The 11,434-nt window shown below is 44.4% G+C and overlaps 1 protein-coding gene across 3 annotated transcripts in view; it reads right to left on the reverse strand.

Annotated features, from left to right (window-relative positions):
• The window catches only part of LOC126198890 (semaphorin-2A-like), a 1,278,287-nt gene extending 1,267,387 nt beyond the window's left edge, over window positions 1-10,900 (reverse strand). For 2 of the 3 annotated variants that reach the window (XM_049935505.1, XM_049935503.1), the window contains exon 1: window positions 10,785-10,900. The gene's annotated coding sequence lies outside the window, so the exon portion shown is untranslated. The remainder of the gene's footprint in view (window positions 1-10,784) is intronic. The other variant, XM_049935504.1, reaches the window with a different exon arrangement.
• Window positions 10,901-11,434: the final 534 nt, after the last annotated feature.

The following is an 11,434-nucleotide window of genomic DNA, read 5'->3' on the forward strand; positions in this document are numbered from 1 at the left end:
CAAATTTTCGGTCATGTTAGTTAAAAGTCTGTCAACAAGGAAATTAGACACTGTATCACATCAGTAGTTTGTGTATACAAATATGAAAATCTTTCATCAATCAACGACAGAATCGTTAGTTAACATTATACGAATCTTTTCATGAAAATCAATGCCTAGGAATTGCTCGCTGAAGTCAAATCGAGAATATAAGAACTTTTACATGTTGCAGCCCTGTCAGCAACTGTGATAAATTATTTTGTAAAAAATCCGCCTCAGTTGCAAAATGTTACTGGTCTTTAACGAGGTTTCAGCTAATCTAGCCTTCTTCAGAAGCATAAAATTCTTCGTGCTGGTATCATTTTCTCTCCGACATTAAAACATTTCGCCCATTTAGGAGATGACTAACTTAACGTGAAGGATATCCCGCACTCAGCCGAAACCTTCTAACTCAGGATCAAGTCCACTTCAGTGTCTTAAGCCAATATCCTCCTCTCGAGTACTACTCCAATTGAAGCTAAGTAGCTCGTCATTTATCTATCACGAATCCTCCAGTCAGTATGTTCCGTCGAGCGGAGTCATAAAAAAAAAAAAAATGGCTCTGAGCACTATGGGACTTAACTTCTGAGGTCATCAGTCCCCTAGAACCTAGAACTAAACCCAACTAACCTAAGGACATCACACACATCCATGCCCGAGGCAGGATTCGAACCTGCGACCGTAGCGCTCGCGCGGTTCCAGACTGTAGCGCCTAGAACCGCTCGGCCACAACGGCCGGCATCGGATGTGTGATTTTCTTGTTGAATATTAGCGTCCTCTAGGTTTCTGTGGGCCGGTTTTGCTGTATAACTATTGTCACAGAAAGAACTCCGCTGCACGGCTGTCGCTTTCATTCTTTGTCCATAGTCCGGATTCATATGTCGCGCCTGATGTACGGGACGCCCCACAAACGTTTCGACGAACTTGGAGTGGTTGTAGAGAGTTGTTGTTGTTGTGGTCTTCAGTCCTGAGACTGGTTTGATGCAACTCTCCATGCTACTCTATCCTGTGCAAGCTTCTTCATCTCCCAGTACCTACTGCAACCTACATCCTTCTGTATCTGCTTAGTGTATTGATCTCTTGGTCTTCCTCTACGATTTTTACCCTCCACGCTGCCCTGCAATGCTAAATTTGTGATCCTTGATGCCTCAAAACATGTCCTACCAATCGATCCCTTCTTCTAGTCAAGTTGTGCCACAAACTTCTCCCCAATCCTATTCAATACCTCCTCATTAGTTATGTGATCTACCCACCTTATCTTCAGCATTCTTCTGTAGCACCACATTTCGAAAGCTTCTATTCTCTTCTTGTCCAAACTATTTATCGTCCATGTTTCACTTCCATACATGGCTACACTCCATACAAATACTTTCAGAAACGACTTCCTGACACTTAAATCTATACTCGATGTTAACAAATTTCTCTTCTTCAGAAACGATTTCCTTGCCATTGCCAGTCTACATTTTATATCCTCTCTACTTCGACCATCATCAGTTATTTTACTCCCTAAATAGCAAAACTTCTTTACTACTTTAAGTGTCTCATTTCCTAATCTAATCCCCTCAGCATCACCCGATTTAATTTGACTACATTCCATTATCCTCGTTTTGCTTTTGTTGATGTTCATCTTATATCCTCCTTTCAAGACACTGTCCATTCCGTTCAACTGCTCTTCCAAGTCCTTTGCTGTCACTGAAAGTTTTTACTTCTTCTCCATGAATTTTAATACCTACTCCGAATTTTTCTTTTGTTTCCTTTACTGCTTGCTCAATATACAGATTGAATAACATCGGGGAGAGGCACCAACCCTGTCTTACTCCTTTCCCAACCACTGCTTCCCTTTCATGCCCCTCGACTCTTATAACTGCCATCTGGTTTCTGTACAAATTGTAAATAGCCTTTCGCTCCTTGTATTTTACGCCTGCCACCTTCAGAATTTGAAAGAGGGTATTCCAGTTAACGTTGTCAAAAGCTTTCTCTAAGTCTACAAATGCTAGAAACGTAGGTTTGCCTTTTCTTAAACTTTCTTCTAAGATAAGTCGTAAGGTTAGTATTGCCTCACGTGTTCCAACATTTCTACGGAATCCAAACTGATCTTCCCCGAGGTCCGCTTCTACCAGTTTTTCCATTCGTCTGTAAAGAATTCGCGTTAGTATTTTGCAGATGTGACTTATTAAACTGATAGTTCGCTAATTTTCACATCTGTCAACAACTGCTTTCTTTGGGATTGGAATTATTATATTCTTCTTGAAGTCTGTAGGTATTTCGCCTGTCTCATACATCTTGCTCACCAGATGGTAGAGTTTTGTCATGACTGGCTCTCCCAAGGCCATCAGTAGTTCTAATGGAATGTTGTCTACTCCCGGGGCCTTGTTTCGACTCAGGTCTTTCAGTGCTCTGTCAAACTCTTCACGCAGTATCTTATCTCCCATTTCATCTTCATCTACATCCTCTTCCATTTCCATAATATTGTCCTCAAGTGCATCGCCCTTGTATAAACCCTCTATATACTCCTTCCACCTTTCTGCCTTCCCTTCTTTGCTTAGAACTGGGTTGCCATCTGAGCTCTTGATATTCATACAAGTGGTTCTCTTCTCTCCAAAGGTCTCTTTAATTTTCCTGTAGGCAGTATCTATCTTACCCCTAGTGAGACAAGCCTCTACATCCTTACATTTGTCCTCTATCCATCCCTGCTTAGCCATTTTGCACTTCCTGTCGATCTCATTTTTGAGACGTATGTATTCCTTTTTGCCTGCTTCATTTACTGCATTTTTATATTTTCTCCTTTCATCAATTAAATTCAATATTTCTTCTGTTACCCAAGGATTTCTACTAGCCCTCGTCTTTTTACCTACTTGATCCTCTGCTGCCTTCACTACTTCATTCCTCAGAGCTACCCATTCTTCTTGTAGTGTATTTCTTTCCCCCATTCCTGTCAATTGTTCCCTTATGCTCTCCCTGAAACTCTCTACAACCTCTGGTTCTTTCAGTTTATCCAGGTCCCATATCCTTAAATTCCCACCTTTTTGCAGTTTCTTCAATTTCAATCTGCAGTTCATAACCAATAGATTGTGGTCAGAATCCACATCTGCCCCTGGAAATGTCTTACAATTTAAAACCTGGTTCCTAAATCTGTGTCTTACCATTATATAATCTATCTGATACCTTTTAGTATCTCCAGGATTCTTCCAGGTATACAACCTTCTTTTATGATTCTTGAACCAAGTGTTAGCTATGGTTAAGTTACGCTCTGTGCTAAATTCTACAAGGCGGCTTCCTCTTTCATTTCTTCCCCCCAATCCATATTCACCTACTATGTTTCCTTCTCTCACTTTTCCTACTGACGAATCCCAGTCACCCATCACTATTAAATTTTCGTCTCCCTTCACTACCTGAATAATTTCTTTTATCTCGTCATACATTTCATCAATTTCTTCATCATCTGCAGAGGTAGTAGGCATATAAACCTGTACTACTGTAGTAGGCATGGGCTTTGTGTCTATCTTGGCCACAATAATGCGTTCACTCTGCTGTTTGTAGTAGCTAACCCGCACTCCTATTTTTTATTCATTATTAAACCTACTCCTGCATTACCCCTATTTGATTTTGTATTTATAAATCTGTAATCACCTGACCAAAAGTCTTGTTCCTCCTGCCACCGAACTTCACTAATTCCCACTATATCTAACTTTAACCTATCCATTTCCCTTTTCAAATTTTCTATCCTACCTGCCCGATTAAGGGACCTGACATTCCACGCTCCGATCCGTAGAATGCCAGTTTTCTGTCTCCTGATAACGACGTCCTCTTGAGTAGTCCCCGCCTGGAGATCCGAATGGGGGACTATTTTACCTCCGGAATATTTTACCCAAGAGGACGCCATCATTTAATCATACAGTAAAGCTGCATGTCCTCGGGAAAAATTACGGCTGTAGTTTCCCCTTGCTTTCAGCCGTTCGCAGTACCAGCACAGCAAGGCCGTTTTGGTTAATGTTACAAGGCCAGATCAGTCAATCATCCAGACTGTTGCCCCTGCAACTACTGAAAAGGCTGCTGCCCCTCTTCAGGAACCACATGTTTGTCTGGCAAGAGATACCCCTCCGTTGTGGTTGCACCTACGGTACGGTCATCTGTATCGTTGAGGCACGCAAGCCTCCCCACCAACGGCAAGGTCCATGGTTCATGGGGGAAGGGTAGAGAGTGTCTTGAGAAACAAATCGAGGTGGATAGCCGTGTCCGAAAATGCCATCCAACACAGAGCGTGGCTGTTACAGACGCTGCCGCCTGCCACTTCGCCACCCTATCGGCAACAAACTTTGCTTTTTACTCTAACTGACAGTAGGTGAACCGTCTCATAATGTCGTTTGTTCAAATATGGTTCAAATGGCTCTGAGCACTATGCGACTTAACTTCAGAGGTCATCAGTCGCCTAGAACTTAGAACTAATTAAACCTAACTAACCTAAGGACATCACACACATCCATGCCCGAGGCAGGATTCGAACCTGCGACCGTAGCGGTCGCTCGGTTCCAGACTGTAGCGCCTAGAACCGCACGACCACTCCGGCCGGCGTCGTTTGTTACTCCTTGACATCAGCTGGTTACCACGATGGCCAGTGGAGGAGGTGGGGCTAGCTGCTGCGTAGACAGACCTTGTGTCTCCTATAAACACGACGCTCTGTTGCCGTGGTGGATGACAGGTTTGGACGCGGGTTTCCATCTGCAGTTTATTATTCTCCTTTATTCTGAGAAAAACTGGAGGTTTTACGAAGCTTCAGCAGAAAAACTGAGGATGGAAACCAGTGTCCGAAATCGTCATCCAACAATGTGAGCCGGCCGGTGTGGCCGTGCGGTTAAAGGCGCTTCAGTCTGGAACCGCGTGACCGCTACGGTCGCAGGTTCGAATCCTGCCTCGGGCATGGATGTGTGTGATGTCCTTAGGTTAGATAGGTTTAATTAGTTCTAAGTTCTAGGCGACTGATGACCTCAGAAGTTAAGTCGCATAGTGCTCAGAGCCATTTGAACCAACAATGTGACAGAACACCGTGTTCATAGGAGACAACGCAATTCTACGCAGCACCTAGCTCCACTTCCTCCACTGGCGATCGTGGCAATCAGTTGCGATCACTTAATAACAAACAACTCAGCAAGACGTTGTGCCTAACGTCTATCAGCGTACGAAGTCAAGTTTGCTGACGAAAGGGTGGTCTGCCGGCAGACGTCGTCCGCTATAACTTCGACGGTCTGTTGCATTGTTGGATGATGTTTACGGCCGCGGGTTCCTATCCTCGATTTGTTCCTCAAGACACTCTCTTCAGCCCCTCGAAGTTTGTCGCAGCCTTTCTGGGACATCCTGTGTACTTCATATATGGGGTAGTATGGACCAAAACAAGAAAAATATGTCTAGGAAACATTGGCTCTAAAATGGATGCCTTAAAAGTTGTTTATCTTCGCTACTGTGAAACACATCTCTTCTACTGCAAGCTCTTTGCTATTACTTGCGACCTACAGAATGAAGCTAGAAAATGAATACACAATTGAGAAATCATTATTCTGTGACTGTGAAACAGCAGAGCCTCTAATGTAATCTCCTGCTATCATATACTACCTGCACTTACCAGCCATGGCTATAGGAGGCGATTAGTATTGTATCAGTTCATAGTAAGGCATGGTTCCGTCAGACGTAGTAAGGAACTACGCAGTCTATGAAAAACTCCAGTGTGGTCACGGATGCGCTGGCAGGCACTGAAGACGCATTGCTGCAGTGTTTGTGCATCATTTATGGGGCTTAGGGTACATCAAAGATTTCAAGAATCCCGAAAATCAAAAATCTAAGAGTTTAAGACAGGGGGAAAGAGGTGGGCAATGTACTAAGCCTACCCGACCAATCCATTGCCCATTAATTGTCTCAGTAACGTGTTCTCGGACACTTCGGGGAAAGTGGACTGGTACTCCATCAAGTGTGAATCATAAGCCTTTATTAGATTGTTACCTCCTCTACATAGTGTACCCATAGACAGCAACAAAGGAATGTGTCCTCATTTGTTTACTGCATTCTGTAAACTGTACGTAATAGCAAAATGGTTCAAATGGCTCTAAGCACTATGGGACTTGACAGCTGAGGTCATCAGTCCCCTAAACTTAGAACTACTTAAACCTAACGACATCACACACATCCATGCCCGAGACAGGATTCGAACCTGCGACCGTAGCAGCATCGCGGTTCCGGACTGAAGCGCCTAGAGCCGCTCGGCCACCACGGCCGGCACGTAATAGCAAAGAACTTGTAATTGAAGAGATATATTTTACAGTAGCGAAGATAAAAAAGTGTTCATGGCTTTTAAGGCAAGCGTTTTAGAGCCCATGTTTATGAAATTTTTCTTCTTGTTTTGGTCCACACTGCCATCTCTCAGAATATGGATTACTTTATATAGCTCCATCTCCTTCACTGTGGCTTGTGGTCACTATTTTATGTATAAACGGGCCAGTGACCAGAGGCCACATGTTTGTTGGGAACTCCTGCCGTTTATCCAATGTCATCCATCGACAATCAGTTAAGTTGTCTTATTAGTCTCCTCTCATTCCATAGAAAAGATTCCGAAGACGACATAAGGGAAGCCCTAAGCGTTCTACGAATGTGTTAATAACGACCTGCTTTCTCCACGTCTTATTTGTGTGGTGGGCAAGTGTCACAGTAATCCATTGTTACCGAGACGATACACACTGATTAAAAACACTAACTTGCGGCATTACAGTATGAGATAACAACAACCGGCTGTAGGTACACTGTCAGATTCTCGCACTTTCTTGTCAAAGTGTTAGTCAAGAACACTGGCAGTTAAGTTCCTAGAACGAGATTTCACTCTGCAGCGGAGTGTACGCTGATATGAAACTTTCCTGGCAGATTAAAACTGTGTGCCAGACCGAGAATCGAACTCGGGACGTTTGCCTTTCGCGGGCAAGTGCTCTACCATCTGAGCTACCCAAGCACGACTCACGCCCCTTCCTTACAGCTCACTGGCAGAAGTAAAGCTGCGAGGACGGGGTGTGAGTCGTGCTTGGGTAGCTCAGATGGTAGAGCACTCGCCCACAAAAGGCAAAGGTCCCGAGTTCGAGTCTCGGTCTGGCACACAGTTTTAATCTGCCAGGAAAGTTTCATACCAGCGCACACTCCGCTGCAGAGTGAAAATCTCATTTTGGAAACATCCCGCAGGCTGTGGCTAAGCCATGTCTCCGCAATATTCTTTCTTTCAAGAGTGCTAGTCATGCATGGTTCGCAGGAGAACTTCTGTAAAGTTTGGAAGGTAGGAGACAAGGTACTGACGGAAGTAAAGCTGTGAGGACGGGGCGTGAGTCGTGCTTGGGTAGCTCAGATGGTAGAGCACATGCCCACGAAAGGCAAAGGTCCCAAGTTCGAGTGTCGGTCTGGCACACAGTTTTAATCTGCCAGGCATGTTTCAGTTAAGTTCCTATTACCGCTGGATCATCTCGCGGAGTAAAATAGGTAAGCGACCGTTGTACGGGTGTCAGCAATGTGAAGCTTCATGTTTTTGTCGTTATGAACGACGACGAAGCGAAAGGAATGGTGTGGTTGAGGCCAGATGTCCGTAAAATTTCTGGAATCACGCTCCACGAAATACTGATTGACAAAGGGAATAGACCTAAAAGGAACTAATGTAGTTTTTCATTGTAAGAGCAGGAAAATTTCATTTCACCTTCGTACGAGAATTACTTCTTGTCATCAAGTATTAACGCCTTAAGTTTGGGTATATGTTAAATCCTATTCTGCCGTTAATCGTCTTGTGGCGTTGTCGGTACTGGTAGTCTAATGGTAAAACACGTGTCTGAAAACCGAATGGCCACGATATTGAAGATCAGCCCTTCAACGGAGTTTTTCAGTCTCTCATTAATATAGCCCTCGCCTCTCAGCGATGTGAGAAGTCACCAAGAACGATACGTGTTTATGATTCCACGTTAAACTGTAGCTTCCATTTTCCCGGTTGGATAACTGTGGTAGATGAAATACATGCAGGGAACCGGAGTCGAATTAAAAGACATGCTCTCGGTCGTTGAGAACACAAATTTATAATATTTCCACGTTCTCTTCCGTTCATTACCAAATTACCTAAAACTTCATACCTTATCGTATTCTCCCCGATGCAGCTGCTGCACATAACGTTTTTGCGTAAAGTAAAACCTGACGTAGTGGGCCAGAAACCAGGGCAGCAGTTACCGGCGTTTCGTTACGCTCCAGAGGAAAGAACGCTGAAAGGTATTTCGCTCAGTACAGAACTGACGGCTCCGAACACACAATACAATCGTATCTCACCGGCATGAAAGCGCAGAATACATTTCGCATCGGCTCCGCCATTGAAATGAGTTGGGCCCGGAGTTGTGGCGTATCACAAAGCTACAGCGGTCCATTACTACAATTGGCCGCGTTTCAAACTCCGAGGCAACGGTGAGTTGCCGTAGCGATAACATCGTTCCTGGATGAACTCATTTCCTAACTGAAGCTGCTGCATTCGAGGGACAGAAAGGAAGAGAGAAAGAGAAGGACAGAAAACAAATCAATGATGGGATTTCTCTGAGGACTACGTATTTGACGTATTTGTATACTTTCAAATCCTACGAACACAAAAATACAGAAAAAACTTCCTAAGCCAGGTAAGCTGTAGATACTCATTCGGTACCCTATGTGAGCAAGAGGTATGTGTGTGTGTGTGTATGTTTTTCTGTGTGTTTGTTGACAGAGAGAGAGAGAGAGAGAGAGAGAGAGAGAGAGTGAGAGAGAGAGAGTGATGGGGGTGGGGAGGGAGGGGAGGGGTAGCAGCAGGAGGGAGTGGATAATAACGGCAGAACATGGAGCGGATGAGGGCTATATGTCAACACATTTTTCAGTGGCTTCCAACGTTTATTCTCCCGATAAGCAAACTAATGTTTTGTACACACACTGATTAAATACACGCACGCAGATTATGTACCATATTCACTACGCTTCCAAATCCCGCATGTGATGCTGTAACTGAATGCCGAGAACAGATAGAACTCATCACATACGTGAACTTTAACGCGTGTAAGCCCTAAATTCGGGCTGCTACCTGCTATTGTTCTTTCACCGATGTTTCCAACCACTGTTCTCTCTAGGTAGACCACATACGTACTGCCCGAGTTATGCGTCATCACACACTCTAATATTTTTTGGGCGATATTTGTTATTGAGTGCTTCATTTACCGCAACACACATTAGAAACAGGTTCTTTTACATTCAAGACGTCAGTGGTTACACGACAGTGGAGTCCATGGTCGTTGTTTTTCTTTGTTCACAGGAATCACTTACGGCGGCTCCACGCCATTACTTGCCTCGCATACTAAGCCCAGGCAAGCAAGACTGCCTTTAAAGGGAATGGGAATATATCCGCGGCACTGTATTTACTTTAGTAAGAGATTAAACAGCTATGCGAGAAACGAGGTCATGTATTTTACGAGATCAGAGAATGTAAACTATGACTGTCGGAATCGAAAACCACAAGAACAGCGGGCAAAACGCCTTCTACTTGACCCACGTAAACCTGTTGCGACTTCGATATTTTCGCAGAAGCCCACTGCATGGTTGCGGGTTACCGGCTAAAGCAGGTCGAATTCAATCATACTTTGTCGTTGAAATGATACACATATTATTTTTATTTTTTGCTGCAGAGTTGGTAGCAACTGACGACAGCAGGGATCCGTTCCTCATCAGTTGAGTTTAGCGTGGTTTTCTGGAAAAAATGGAGACATGTTACGAAGTAAGTCTACTTTTTAGAAAGATGACAGATAATTAACTTCACGACCAGTATTAGTAAGATAATAACAATAATAATTTTAATTGGTCAGCGGCTATTTCCAATATGTTCTTTACCTCCGTCATTACTGAAGCGTAACAAAATATTTTCTAGTTACTCTGCTGACGTCTTGCAACAAGGAGATTTACATATAAGTCCAAGAATGCACGCTATCTGATGTCTAGCTGCGACGTCCGAAATGTTTAACGATGTAGACATATGTCAGTTATATCTGGTTTCTTTTCTTATTAATTATACATTTTTTGGTGTTCCTTTACACGACAGAATTCGTACTTGCGTCGCGGATGCTGTACGAGAAACAAGAGAACGTCTGTGAGTCTAGTCTACATTGTTTCGAACATGAAAGTAATATCGAGAACATGAGACGCCTCCTTTGGAAGCCCTTTACATCCATTTTTTGTGAGTTTAACCCGACTGCACACCTCTCGGCGGAGCGCAGCATCATCCCAGCTAGCCGCGAAAGTAACAAAGCAGCTCGCCGAACCAGTAAGGCTATAAAACAGTTGCTTGTTCATCACAACTACCGACACGTCTAATATTTTGGATTTAGAACAGAACTGCATAACAATGCAATAAAGTTTGACCTCTCAATTTCCCCTGCCCCCCCTTTTTTTTAGTACGATGCACACTGTAAGTTTTCAGTAGCTGTCTGGTATTTGTGTTTTTTAGGTGCCACAATAAAATAGCTACAACGTATATCTTTGTTTACTGCTCTGGGAACAACACTTTCACAGCCAATAAACACAACTATAGCGATGGCAAGCAACAAGGAGCAACTTTTAAGCAAAATGGAGGAATAAACGAGCCAGGTGGTGCGTTCATCGTCTATTGTTTGTTGACTTGTACAAAGCTGTATTTCCCTTAACGCGCTGTCACAGTACTGACTGTCGGGTTCGAGGCCTCGCAGGTATTTTGGACTTACCTGGCTGGCTGCCGCTGTGTAGCGAAGTGACGCGATCTCCAACGCCGCCGGAGAGAAACGGACACGCCGCCGACAACACCCACGCTCCGCCAGTTCCGCTCCGCCAGAGGGTCGGCAGACGACTGACGGGGGGACCGGCCGCCGCCACAGGCGTGCCAACCGCTCGCCCGCCCGAGCGCCGCGAGGTTGGCAGTACATCCGGCGGGATGCCAGACTGCGGAGACGCCGGTCGCAGCCCGACGCGCTCTCGTTTGCCTCGCGGCAGTCGGAGGAAACTGGTACAAGCATGGACTGTAGTAAAAAGAAGTCAGGCAATACTGACGCTGAGGGCAGTAAACTACCAAGACAGACGCTAAACGTAGACGAGGTATGCCACTTAGGCAGCAAAAATAACGAGAAAAGTTTCTCTGAAAAAAGCGAAATAGCACCAAGAAACAATGCCTTCACTGCTCGATAACAATGGGGATACAATCGAAGACAGTGCTGCAAAAGCAGATTTACTAGACACAGCCTTCCGAAATGCCTTCACAAAAGAAGACGAAGTAAATATTCCAGAATTCGAATCGAGAACAGCTGCCAACATGAGTAACGTAGAAGTAAATACCCTCGGAGTAGTGAAGCAACTCAAATCACTTAAGGGGCTCCGGAAC

This window comes from Schistocerca nitens, chromosome 8, assembly GCF_023898315.1.
Source record: "Schistocerca nitens isolate TAMUIC-IGC-003100 chromosome 8, iqSchNite1.1, whole genome shotgun sequence".
Classification (NCBI taxonomy): Eukaryota; Metazoa; Arthropoda; class Insecta; order Orthoptera; family Acrididae; genus Schistocerca; species Schistocerca nitens.